Genomic DNA, 11,458 nt, shown 5'->3' on the forward strand with positions numbered 1-11,458 from the left:
GGAGGGGGGGAGGGGAATAGGGAGGGGGAAGAAAGGGGTGGGGGCTCAGAAGGAGAAACACAAATGTTCTAACGGAAAGACTAAAAGACCAAGTGGTGGGAGGAGGAAAGGAGAGGAAAAAAAGGGAGAGAGGAAAATGGAAAGAGACAGAGGGAAGGGGAGAAAATGCGCGCGTAGGCGTGCTCTGAGAGTTCCTGCACTGCGCCTGTGCAAGAAGCGAGAGTAACAATGTCATTGTATTCAGTGTAGTAGATCTAGCCTTTTCCTACTGAAAAAAATGCCCCGCCATGTTCCCTTTTCACGCTTCCTCCTTAGGGCTTGCACCCTGATACCACGTACTTATCAGATTTCTAGTTACTTCTCCTGCTGCCGGAGCTACTCGAGAAGTGCATCGGAAATAGTCATCTCTATGGTCATGGTCATAGAAGGGGGAGGGGGACTTGACACCTTAGTGTATGTGAGATTACTTAGACCAGCCCCCTCATTTCCATGGTAACCAGGGAACCTAGCATTCCGAACATCACTGTTCCTATGATTTACAGAAGGATTCAACAGGTGTCATCATTGGCATGGATATATTGTAGATCGTTACTGATTCTGTATTCCGTAGGAGGCCTGTCAGGTAATCACCTTGACTCGCCCCTGTGATTAAGCAAGGAATACAAGGCTTAACTGATAGGTGTTTGTAGTTAATTCCCACTAGTTAACTAATTCAAACTCAGAGTTGCAGGGTATCCCAACTGTCACCACCTTATGTGCAAACACAATGATCTAGACTTGGGCAGCCCGATAGAACTTTCTGCAAGACTTGAAATGTGAATGCGACTGAAGAACTGAATTTTTAATACTATTTCAATTTAAATAACCACATATGGCTACTGGCTAACATATTGGACATGTCTAGACCCAAACTTTTTATTTTTTTGCTGGCCAGTACAGGGATCAAACTCCAGACCTTGGTGTTATCGGCACCATGCTCTAACCAACCAAGCCAACTGGCCAGCCCAGACTTTTGGAGAAAAATAACACCTTTATTATGAAAAAAGAAAATGAATACTGCTCATGGAAAAAAAATCAAATGCTCATCAGTATAAAGAGAAAAGTCTCCCCCTCTACTCATCCCCTATATCCACTCTCCAGAGGTAGCAATTATGACTACTTTCTTACATTTCTATTCTCTATGTATGTACTGTCCTGGTCAAACAGAAATGTTTATACTTTTTTATATACATAGGATTAAGGTTGCTATGAGTTGAGTGTTTGTCCCCTCCAAAGCTCATGTTGGAACTTAATCCCCAATATGTCATTTGAAAGGTAGGGCCTTTAACAGGTGATTGGATTGTGAGGACTGTGCCCTCATGGATGGATTAACCTATTCATGGATTAATGTGCTAATGGATGAATGGTTATAGAAGTGGCACTAGGGGCTTTATAAGGAGAGCAAGTGAGCACATAAAAACACTCTTGCTTAGCCCTCACCATAAGGTAGCCTATGTTGCCACAGGACTCTGTAGAGAGTTCCCACCAAGAAGAAGGTCCTCGCCAGATATACCCCCTGGTCATTGGACTTCCCAGCTTCTTTCTTATAAATTACCCAGTTTCAGGTATTCTGTTATAAGCAACAGAAAATGGACTAATACAAAAGTATACATACTTTTCTGAGCCATGACGTTCTTACTTAAAAAAATACCTTAGTTATCTTTCCATATAAATGCATAAACATCTATGAGGACCCCTTTTAATATCAAATATTTTATAGACTCCCACATGATGGTTTTTAGTATCTGTTGAGTGAAAAAAATACATAATTACAAAAAAGCTAATATGGATTCAGTAACATTTTAATGAATTTATACTTTATCACAATAGCCATTTATATTGAAAAACTAATGAAGCAAAATAAAATTTTTTGTATATGTGTGTATCTTCTCAAGGCAATCACAACATAAGCTAAGAGATGTTCATGTAAACAAATAATTGCAATACTGTAGGCAAAGAAAATAGTGGTAGCATATTGGAGGTACAGTGGCAACTAAAAGGTAGCATGGGGTCGGCCCGTGGCTCACTCGGGAGAGTGCGGTGCTGATAACACCAAGGCCACAGGTTCGGATCCTATATGGGGATGGCCGGTTGGCTCACTGGCTGAGCGTGGTGCTGACAACACCAAGCCAAAGGTTGAGATCCCCTTACCGGTCGTCTTTTTAAAAAAAGGTAGCATGGATCTGCTTGAGTGGATCAGGAATGGCCTCACAGGAAAGAACACCTTTGAACTGGGCCTTAATCAAGTGGATGAAGTCAGAGAGGCCAACGTGCAAAGGGTCAGAGGCAGAATGAAATACTAGGGTACTTCAAAAAGTTCATGGAAGGGCCGGCCCATGGCTCACTTGGGAGAGTGTGGTGCTGATACCACCAAGTCAAGGATTAAGATCCCCTTACCAGTCATCTTTAAAAAAAAAAAAAAGTTCATAGAAAGATTTGTATTATCTTTTAATTCTATTTTTCCACAAACTTTGTGAAGTACCCTGTTATGTTTTAGGCAGTTTGTCATGGCTGAAGAGAAGTGGGGAGGCTGAGTGATAGGAAATTAGCCTAGAGAGACAGGCATGGGCCTAATAATTAAGGGCCTGTGTCATGCTTAGAAGTTTGTACTTTAATCTGTAAGTGATAGGGAGCCATTAAAGTTTTTTTGTTTTGTTTGTTTTGATTTTTAAATAAAAACAAAACTTATGTTCTAAATTGCAAAGGCAGAGAAGGACCTGTTCTAAGTTATACAGGCAGTGATTTTTTTTTTTTTTTAAAAAAGATGACCGGTAAGGGGATCTTAACCCTTGACTTGGTGTTGTCAGCACCACGCTCAGCCAGTGAGCGAACCGGCCATCCCTATGTGGGATCCGAACCCGGGGCCTTGGTGTTATCAGCACCGCACTCTACCGAGTGAGCCACGGGCCGGCCCAGGCAGTGATTTTTTGGGGCAGTGTTTCTCAAAGTTTGTTCCAGAAATCAGCAATTTTCATAATAATACTAAGACTTTATTTGACTTTTTCCATCTCATTCACTCAGGAAAATGCAATGGAGTTTTCCAGAGGCTTGGGAGTGATTTCACCATTGCCCTGAAGGCTAATGGAATGTGTACTTCTGTATTCTTGTATTTTACATTTTTCTGTTTTTATTAAAAAATCACCACACCAACCAGCCACCAAAAATAAATAAAAAATAAGTGATAAAAACAAAACACAGGGCCGAGCCCGTGGTGCACTCAGGAGAGTGCAGCGCTGGGAGCGCAGTAGCACTCACGCCGCGGGATCGGATCCTATATAGGGATGGCCAGTGCGCTCACTGGCTGAGCGCGGTGTGGCCGGTCTCAAAAAAAAAAAGACAAAAAAAAAACAAAAAAAACTTATGTTGCTTTTTCTGATTATAAAAATAATATATTCTTTTGGGGGAAAATTGGAAAATACACAGAAGTGTAAAATCATCATAATCCCACTGTCCAGAAACAACTGTCAACATCTTGGTACATACTGGCCAGTTAGCTCAGTTAGTTAGAGCACCACCTTGAACACCAAGGTCAAGGGTTCTGATCTAACCCCCGTACTGGCTAGCCACCAAAAAAACCATTTTGGTATATTTTCTTCCAGACATACACACACGTGTATATAGAGACAGAGACAGACACATAGAAAATAATGTTTTCCATGTATAATCGGTTTGAACTTTAGAAAATCACTGTATTAGTTTCCTTAGGCTGCTGTAACAAATTACCACAAATTTGGTGCTTAAAACAACAGAAATTTGTTCTCTCACAGTTCTGAAGGCCAGAAGTCTGAAATCAGTACCACTAGAATGAAATCAAGGTGTTAGCAGGGCTATTCTCCCTCCAGATGATCTAGGGAAGAATCTGTTCCTTGTCTCTTCCAGCTCCTTGTGGCTGCCAGCATTTCTTGGCTTGTGGCTGCATCACTCCAATCTCTGCCTCCATGGGCACATGGCCTTCTCCTCTTTTCTGTGTGTCAAATCTCCTTCTCTCTTATAAGGACGCTTGTCATTGCATTTAGGGCCCACCTGGATAACACCCCATCTCAAGATCCATAGCTTAATCGTATCTGCAAAGTCCTTCTTTTCTGCCAAATAAGGTAACATTCACAGATTCCAAGAATTAGGACATGGATATATTTTGGGGGGCTATTATTCAACCTACCACAATAACCCTGTCAACAGTGTGTAGAATAGATTAGAGGAGATAAGCTAGGAGATAGGGACACCAGTTAGGATACAATGATAATAATTCAGGTGAGAGATTAGGAAGGCCTGAACTAAGGCAATAGTTGTAGGCATAAAGAAGAAGAAATCAAATCCAAATATTTAGAAGCTAGAATCAAGGGGACTTAATAACCAATTAAATGTAGGGGTTAAGGAATGGAAGAAAAATATAATGATTCCCAGGTTTCCGATTTGAGTGCGTGGAAGTCTGGTTGTGCCATTAATCAGGATAGGAAATAGAAGGGGAAGAGCAAGATCTGGGGGAAATCAATCAGTGCATTTCTGGTCATGTTGAGTTTAGGTGTATGTAGAATGACCAGGTGGAGATAAAAATGTAATTGGTTATTGGGGCCAGCCCATGGCTCACTTGGGAGAGTGTGGTGCTGATAACACCAAGGTCAAGGATTCGGATCCCTATATAGGGAAGGCCGGTTAGCTCACTTGGGAGAGTGTGGTGCTGATAACACCACGGTCAAGGATTCGGATCCCTATATAGGGAAGGCCGGTTAGCTCACTTGGGAGAGTGTGGTGCTGACAACACCAAGTCAAGGGTGAAGATCCCCTTACCGGTCATCTTTAAAAAAACAAAAACAAAACCCCCCCATGTAATTGGTTATTAACCAATCAGACATGTAGGTCTAAAGCTCAAAAGAGAGGTCTGGATTGGAGATAAAGACAACATGTGAGTTGCCAACCTAAAGTTGGTAGTGGAAGCTGAGGGCATGAGGGAATGAGAAAACTAAAGTGAAAAGAAAAGATGATGTAGGACAGAAGCCTGCAAAACATCTACAGTTAAGAGGCAGGTGAAGGAGAGGAGCCAGCCAAAGTAACAGAAAGAAGGTCCAAGCGAGGTTTTGAGGGGTCATTTTTTCTAATTATCATTATCAATCATGTATTTGAATACTTTCAAGGTACTGAACACAATAATATGGGGTTTATCAGTACTAAGGATTTCTGTCCTCGGTAAATTACTGAGTAACTGGATACACAGGAAATATCAATCAAGAAAAAGTGATTGACTCAATGTGCAAGACTCTGTCTTAAGGACTGTGAGTGGATGACACTTGTATTTAACATTGTACTAGAGGTTCTAGCCAGGGCAATTGGCAAGAAAAAGAAATAAAAGGTATCTAGAATGTAAAGGAAGAAGTAAAACTATATCTATCTTCAGATGACATGATCTTGTATATAGAAAATCCTAAGGAATTCACTATAAAAACTATTAGAATAAATGAGTTCAGCAGTGTTGCAGGATAAAAATCAATATACAAAAGTCAATTATACTTCTATACACTTGTGATAAACAATTTGAAAATGAAATTAAGGAAACAATTCCATTTATAGTAGCATCAAGGGGCTGGCTGATTAGCTCAGTTGGTTAGAGTGTGGTGTTGATAACACCAAGGTTGAGGGTTCGGATCCTCATACCAGCCAGTCGCAAAAAAAAAAAAAAAGCTTAGGAATAAATTTAACAACAAAAGTGCAAAACTTATATTCTGAAAACTACAAAACATTGTTAAAAGAAATTAAAGATCCAGGGCTGGCCCGTGGCTCACTCAGGAGAGTGTGGTGGTGATAACACCAAGGCCCCGGGTTCGGATCCCATATAGGGATGGCCGGTTCGCTCACTGGCTGAGCGTGGTGCTGACAACACCAAGTCAAGGGTTAAGATCCCCTTACCGGTCATCTTTAAAAAAATAAATAAATAAATGGGCCGGCCCGTGGCTCACTCGGGAGAGTGCGGTGCTGATAACACCAAGGCCCCGGGTTCGGATCCCATATAGGGATGGCCGGTTCGCTCACTGGCTGAGCGTGGTGCTGACAACACCAAGTCAAGGGTTAAGATCCCCTTACCGGTCATCTTTTTAAAAAAAAATAAAATAAAATAAAAAATAAAAAAAAAATAAAAAGAAATTAAAGATCTAAATAAATGGAAAAACATTCCATGCTCATGGATCAGAAGACTTAATGTTGTTAAAATGGCAAAAAACAAGAACAAAGTTGGAAGACTCACACTCTCCAATTTCAAAACTTACTACAAAAGCAACAGTAATCAAGGTAGTGTGATACTGGCATAAATATAAGACATACAGATCAATAGAGTAGAATTGAGAATCCAGAAATAAACCCATGTGTCTATGGTCATTTGTTAAAAACAAATGGTTCTAGGACAACTGGATAGCAACATGCAAAAGAAGGAAGTTGGACCCTTACCTTATAAAATATACAGAAGTTAACTCAAAATGAATCAAAGACCACTACATTCCACCCCTGGACCCCCAAAGCTCACATCCATTTCACATACAAATACATTCATTTCATCCCTAAAGTCTTAACTTGTTTCAACTCAAAAGTCCAAAGTTCAAAGTCCCATCCGTGAAATCAATACAAGTTATCTACTTCCAAGATACAGTGGTGGGACAAACATAGGGTATGTATTCCAGGTCAAAAAGGGAGAAATAGGCCAAAAGAAAGGGATGACAGGTCCCAAACAAGTCTGAAACCCAGCAGGGCAGTCATTAAATCTCAAAGCTGGCAAATCAAGTACCTGACTCCATGTTCAACCTCCTCTGCACGCTCGTGTGGAGGTTGGGTCCCCAAGTCCTCAGGCAGTTCTATTGCTATGGCTTTCCTGGTCTCAGGTGATGCTTTCTCTCTCACAAGCTGGCATTGCATTCAGGTAGCTCCACAGGTCTGGGGTCTCCATGGTGGTCCTGCTCTCATGGCTTCACTAGGCATGGAGCTGATGGGGTTTCTCCGCTACAACTCTGACCCCAGCTTCAGGGAGTTTTGGGGGGACATAATTCAATCCACTACAACCCCATTGAATGGGAAATATATTTGCAAATCATACATCTGATAAGGGGCTTGTATCCAAAATATACAAAGAAATCTTACAATTCAATAATAAAAAACAATAACCCAGTTCAAAACTGGACAAGGGCTGGCCCGTGGCTCACTTGGGAGAGTGTGGTGCTGACAACACCAAGCCAAGGGTTAAGATCCCCTTACCGGTCATCTTTTGGAAAAAAAAAAAACTGGACAAAGGACTTGAATAGATATTTCTCCAAGGAAGATATACAAAAGGCCTAAAGCACATGAAAAGATTCTCCACATCATTAGTCATTAGGAAAATGCAAATCAAACCTACAAGGCGATACTACTTCACATCCACTAGGATGGCTAGAATCAAAGTCATACAATAACAAGTGTTGATGAGGATGTGAAAAGACTGGAACCCTGCTAGTGGAAATGTAAAATGGTGCAGCCAGGCTGGCCAGTTTGCTCAGTTGGTTAGAGCATGGTGCTGATAACACCAAGGTCCAGGGCAAACCCTGTACCAGCCAGCCACGCACACACACACACACACACACACACAAAATATATATATATATGTGTGTGTGCGCGTGTGTGTATATACACACACGCGCACACACACACACACGTATATACACACAAGAATTGAACCCTGGGCCTTGCTGTTACCAGCCCAATTTATATTTTTGTAATCAGAAAAAAAAAATGAAAGTGTCCTCACAAGCACAGGGACTGTGTTTATACATGTCTTATAGCACTTACGGTAGTTTAGGAGTGCTTTATAAATGGTGAATAACAAGTGGAAGAATTGGTCTATTCAGTAACTATAACAAGGCTGAAAATGAGTGCTGAATTGCAGGCCACACTCTTCCCTCCCCAAATATCAGCCCATTCTGTGTTAGAGCCTTTCATCTGTGGCTGATACATACTCAAACTTATCAACTATGGGCACTCTTGGCTTAGTCAAAGACAAAAATAAATAATTTATTTTAAGGATATGAAGGCTCCAGGTTGGGAAGTCCCAGACCTGGCATGAAACAGACATATTTCTCTTATAATGATTATAGAGGGCTACCTCACTTGGTTAAAGGGTAGTACTGATAACACCATGGTCAAGGGTTTGGATCCCCTTACCAGCCAGCTACCAAAAAATAATAATAATGATGATGATGATAGCAACCAGTATCTACTGAGCATCTGTTATATGTCAGGCAGGTGTACATCTCACTTAATCTTTTTTTTTTAAAAGATGACCGGTAAGGGGATCTTAACCCTTGACTTGGTGTTGTCAGCACCACACTCTCCCAAGTGAGCCATGGGCTGGCCCTCATCTCACTTAATCTTAATAGCATCCCTATGAGGTAGTAGTATTTCCATTTTTCATTTGTGGACACTGAGGTTCAGAATGGCTTCACTAAGTACTGAATGGCAGAATCAGGATTTGAGTCCTCCTCCTTCTGATTGAAAAAGCCATGCTCTTTCTATGCACATTAGCTCCTTAAAAAACAAAATATTGGGGCTGGCCAGTTAGCTCAGTTGTTTATAACACCAAGGTCAAGGGTTCGGATCCCCTTATCAGCCAGCTGCCAAAAAAAAAGCAAACAAACAAAAAAACCAAAAACAAAATATTGAAAGCCTATTGTATGCCTGGAGCATTATTTCTAATCCTTACAATAACCCTGCAAAGTAGGTGTTAATATCTTTTTTATTTATTATTATTATTATTATTTAAAGATGACCGGTAAGGGGATCTTAACCCTTGACTTGGTGTTGTCAGCACCATGCTCTCCCAAGTGAGCCACGGGCCGGCCCTAATATCCTTATTTTTAAATGTTAATATTTTTCCTGATTATAAAAACAAAATGTGCTCAGTAGAAAATTTTAGAAAATAGAAGTAATGCAGAAAATTATTTTTAAACTCATGAATATTCCCACTACACAGAGATAATTATTCTTAACATTTTTTAATATTTCCTTCTAATCTTTTTCTATGCATACATGTATAATAGAATTTCTCTATAAAATTAGGTATTTTAACTCCTTTTTAAAATATGTAACATTATATCAAGAGCATTTTTATTTGTCATTAGTTTTTATTTTAATAGACTTTATTTTTTGGAGTAACTTTAAATTCACAGCAAAATTGAGCTAAAAATACCAAGAGTTTACATATACCCCCGCCCCCACACAGGCACAGCCTCCCCACTATCAACATCCTGCACCAGACTGGTACATTTGTTAGAATTGATGAACCTACATTGAAACATCATTATCAACCAAAGCCCATAGTTTACATAAGGGTTTCCTTTTGGTGTTGTACCTTCAATGAGTTTTAATTTTTTTAAATAAAAAAAATTTTTAGAGAAGTTTTAGGTCCACAGCAAAACTGACAGGTAGGTACAGAGATTTCCCATATGCCCCCTGTCCCCACACAGGCACAGCCTCCCCAACTATCAACATCCTGTCCAGTGTAGTAGTAAATTTGTTATAATTGATGAACCTATATTGAAACGTTATTATCAACCAAAGGCCATGGTTTATATTAGGGTTCATTTTTGGTGTTGTACATTCTTTTTTTTTTTTTAAAGATGACCGGTAAGGGGATCTTAACCCTTGACTTGGTGTTGTCAGCACCACGCTCAGCCAGTGAGCGAACCTGCCATCCCTATATGGGATCCGAACCAGGGGCCTTGGTGTTATCAGCACCACACTCTCCCGAGTGAGTCACGGGCCGGCCCGACATTCTATAGGTTTAAACAAATGTATACAACAAATGTATACTGACACGTATCCACTATTATAGTAACATGCAGAGTAGTTTCAATGCCTGAAAAATCCTGTGCTCCTTGTCATTTTTTTTAAAAATGTGGTTGTTAATGACTACATCTATTGCATGAATATAACCAAAATAGATTTAACCAGTCCCCTATTACTGGACATTTAGATTGTTTCCTTATCTCTGTTTTAAAGATAAGAAAACTAAGGCTCAGTGACTTGACTAGTGACTTGTCCAATATCACCTGGCTAACAAGTAGGCAGAGTTGAGATTAAAAAGCTGATCTGATTCCAGAACCCACTCACTCTTATGCCACGACAGTGCCTCTAGAATTAATAATATGCCATTTACCACCCTGAGATTGTCTCCCCTCAACTTGAAAGCTAGTCCACAATCAGAGCAGCTAAGGATCCAAGCATATGTTGAGGAGGGCAGGCTATACCAAAAAAAGTAGGTGGCCCAACTAGATGGAACAAGCAGAAAATGCAAAGGAGAGGTACAAGGATAGAAATAAGAATAAGAGGGAGATGGGTACACAGAATACTAGTTAAGATAAAGAGAAAGCTGGGTTTGGGAAACGTAAAGGGCTTGTCTTGCTTCTATCTCTGCATATAGGAGAAAGCAAAGAGAACCTCAAGGCCGTGCAGGGAGCTAAGAAGGATAAGGTTTCCGGGAAAGTGAATGAGAAAAGGGAGGGTAAAACTCCGGAGGACTACAAGACTAGGACAGGTCTGGTGTGGGAAGGAGGAAAGGCCAGAGGGCAAAGAGGCAGGCTAGAGTAGGCACTGGACACCAAACCTACATGCTCCTAAAGGGACTCCCTTCCAGTCTTAGCCTCCTCTGGTGTCTCAGCTAAAAGCGGATTTTTCAACGTCAGTAGACCTAAGGCTAGTGCCCCCTACTCCTACCCCACTTTTTAAGCCTTAACCTCAGCCACACCCACATGCTAAGGACCATCCAGGCGGGGGAGCGTGAGTGTGTTTGCGCGCGTGCGTGCTCGTGCGTAGGAGAAGCAGAGAGACGGAGACAAAAAGAGACCGGGAGAGAAAGAGAGCGAGAAGAGAGAGATAAACAAGGACAGAAAGACGGAGAGGGGGAGGGAGAGAAAGGAAGGGAGAGAGGTGGAGGAGGAGAGAGTGGGAGAGACGAGAAAGAGGGGATAAGGCGGGGATAGAGAGAGAGGGAGAGGGAGAGAGAGAAAAAGAAAGGGAGAGGGAGAGAGCGCGCGAGCGCGCGATCGGCCCTGGTGAGGAAAACTACTCAAGAAATAATGCAGGGAGCTTCTGCAGGAAGACTCAGGAAGATGATCGCAGAACTTACCCTAACACCGTTGAGGGAATGGGGAGGGTTGCAGGATCTGGTTTGGGGTTCACCAGGCAGTAACGGTTACTGCATACGATTGTCACTAAGCCAGAGCCATTTAACCCGCCCTGAGTGGCTGGATGCCAAGCTTAAGACACCCCATAACTATGACTCTCAGTCTGGTTAGGGGGCCCCCGAGGCTGCAGACAAGAGGAGGAGGGGCACGTGAGGGCTGGGTCCCTGCCTCCCCCCAACCTCCGCTGTCACTCACTACCCCAACAGTTGCCCAGGGGGCGGGCCCCA

This window comes from Galeopterus variegatus, unplaced genomic scaffold, assembly GCF_000696425.1.
Source record: "Galeopterus variegatus unplaced genomic scaffold, G_variegatus-3.0.2 Scaffold331, whole genome shotgun sequence".
Taxonomy (NCBI): Eukaryota; Metazoa; Chordata; class Mammalia; order Dermoptera; family Cynocephalidae; genus Galeopterus; species Galeopterus variegatus.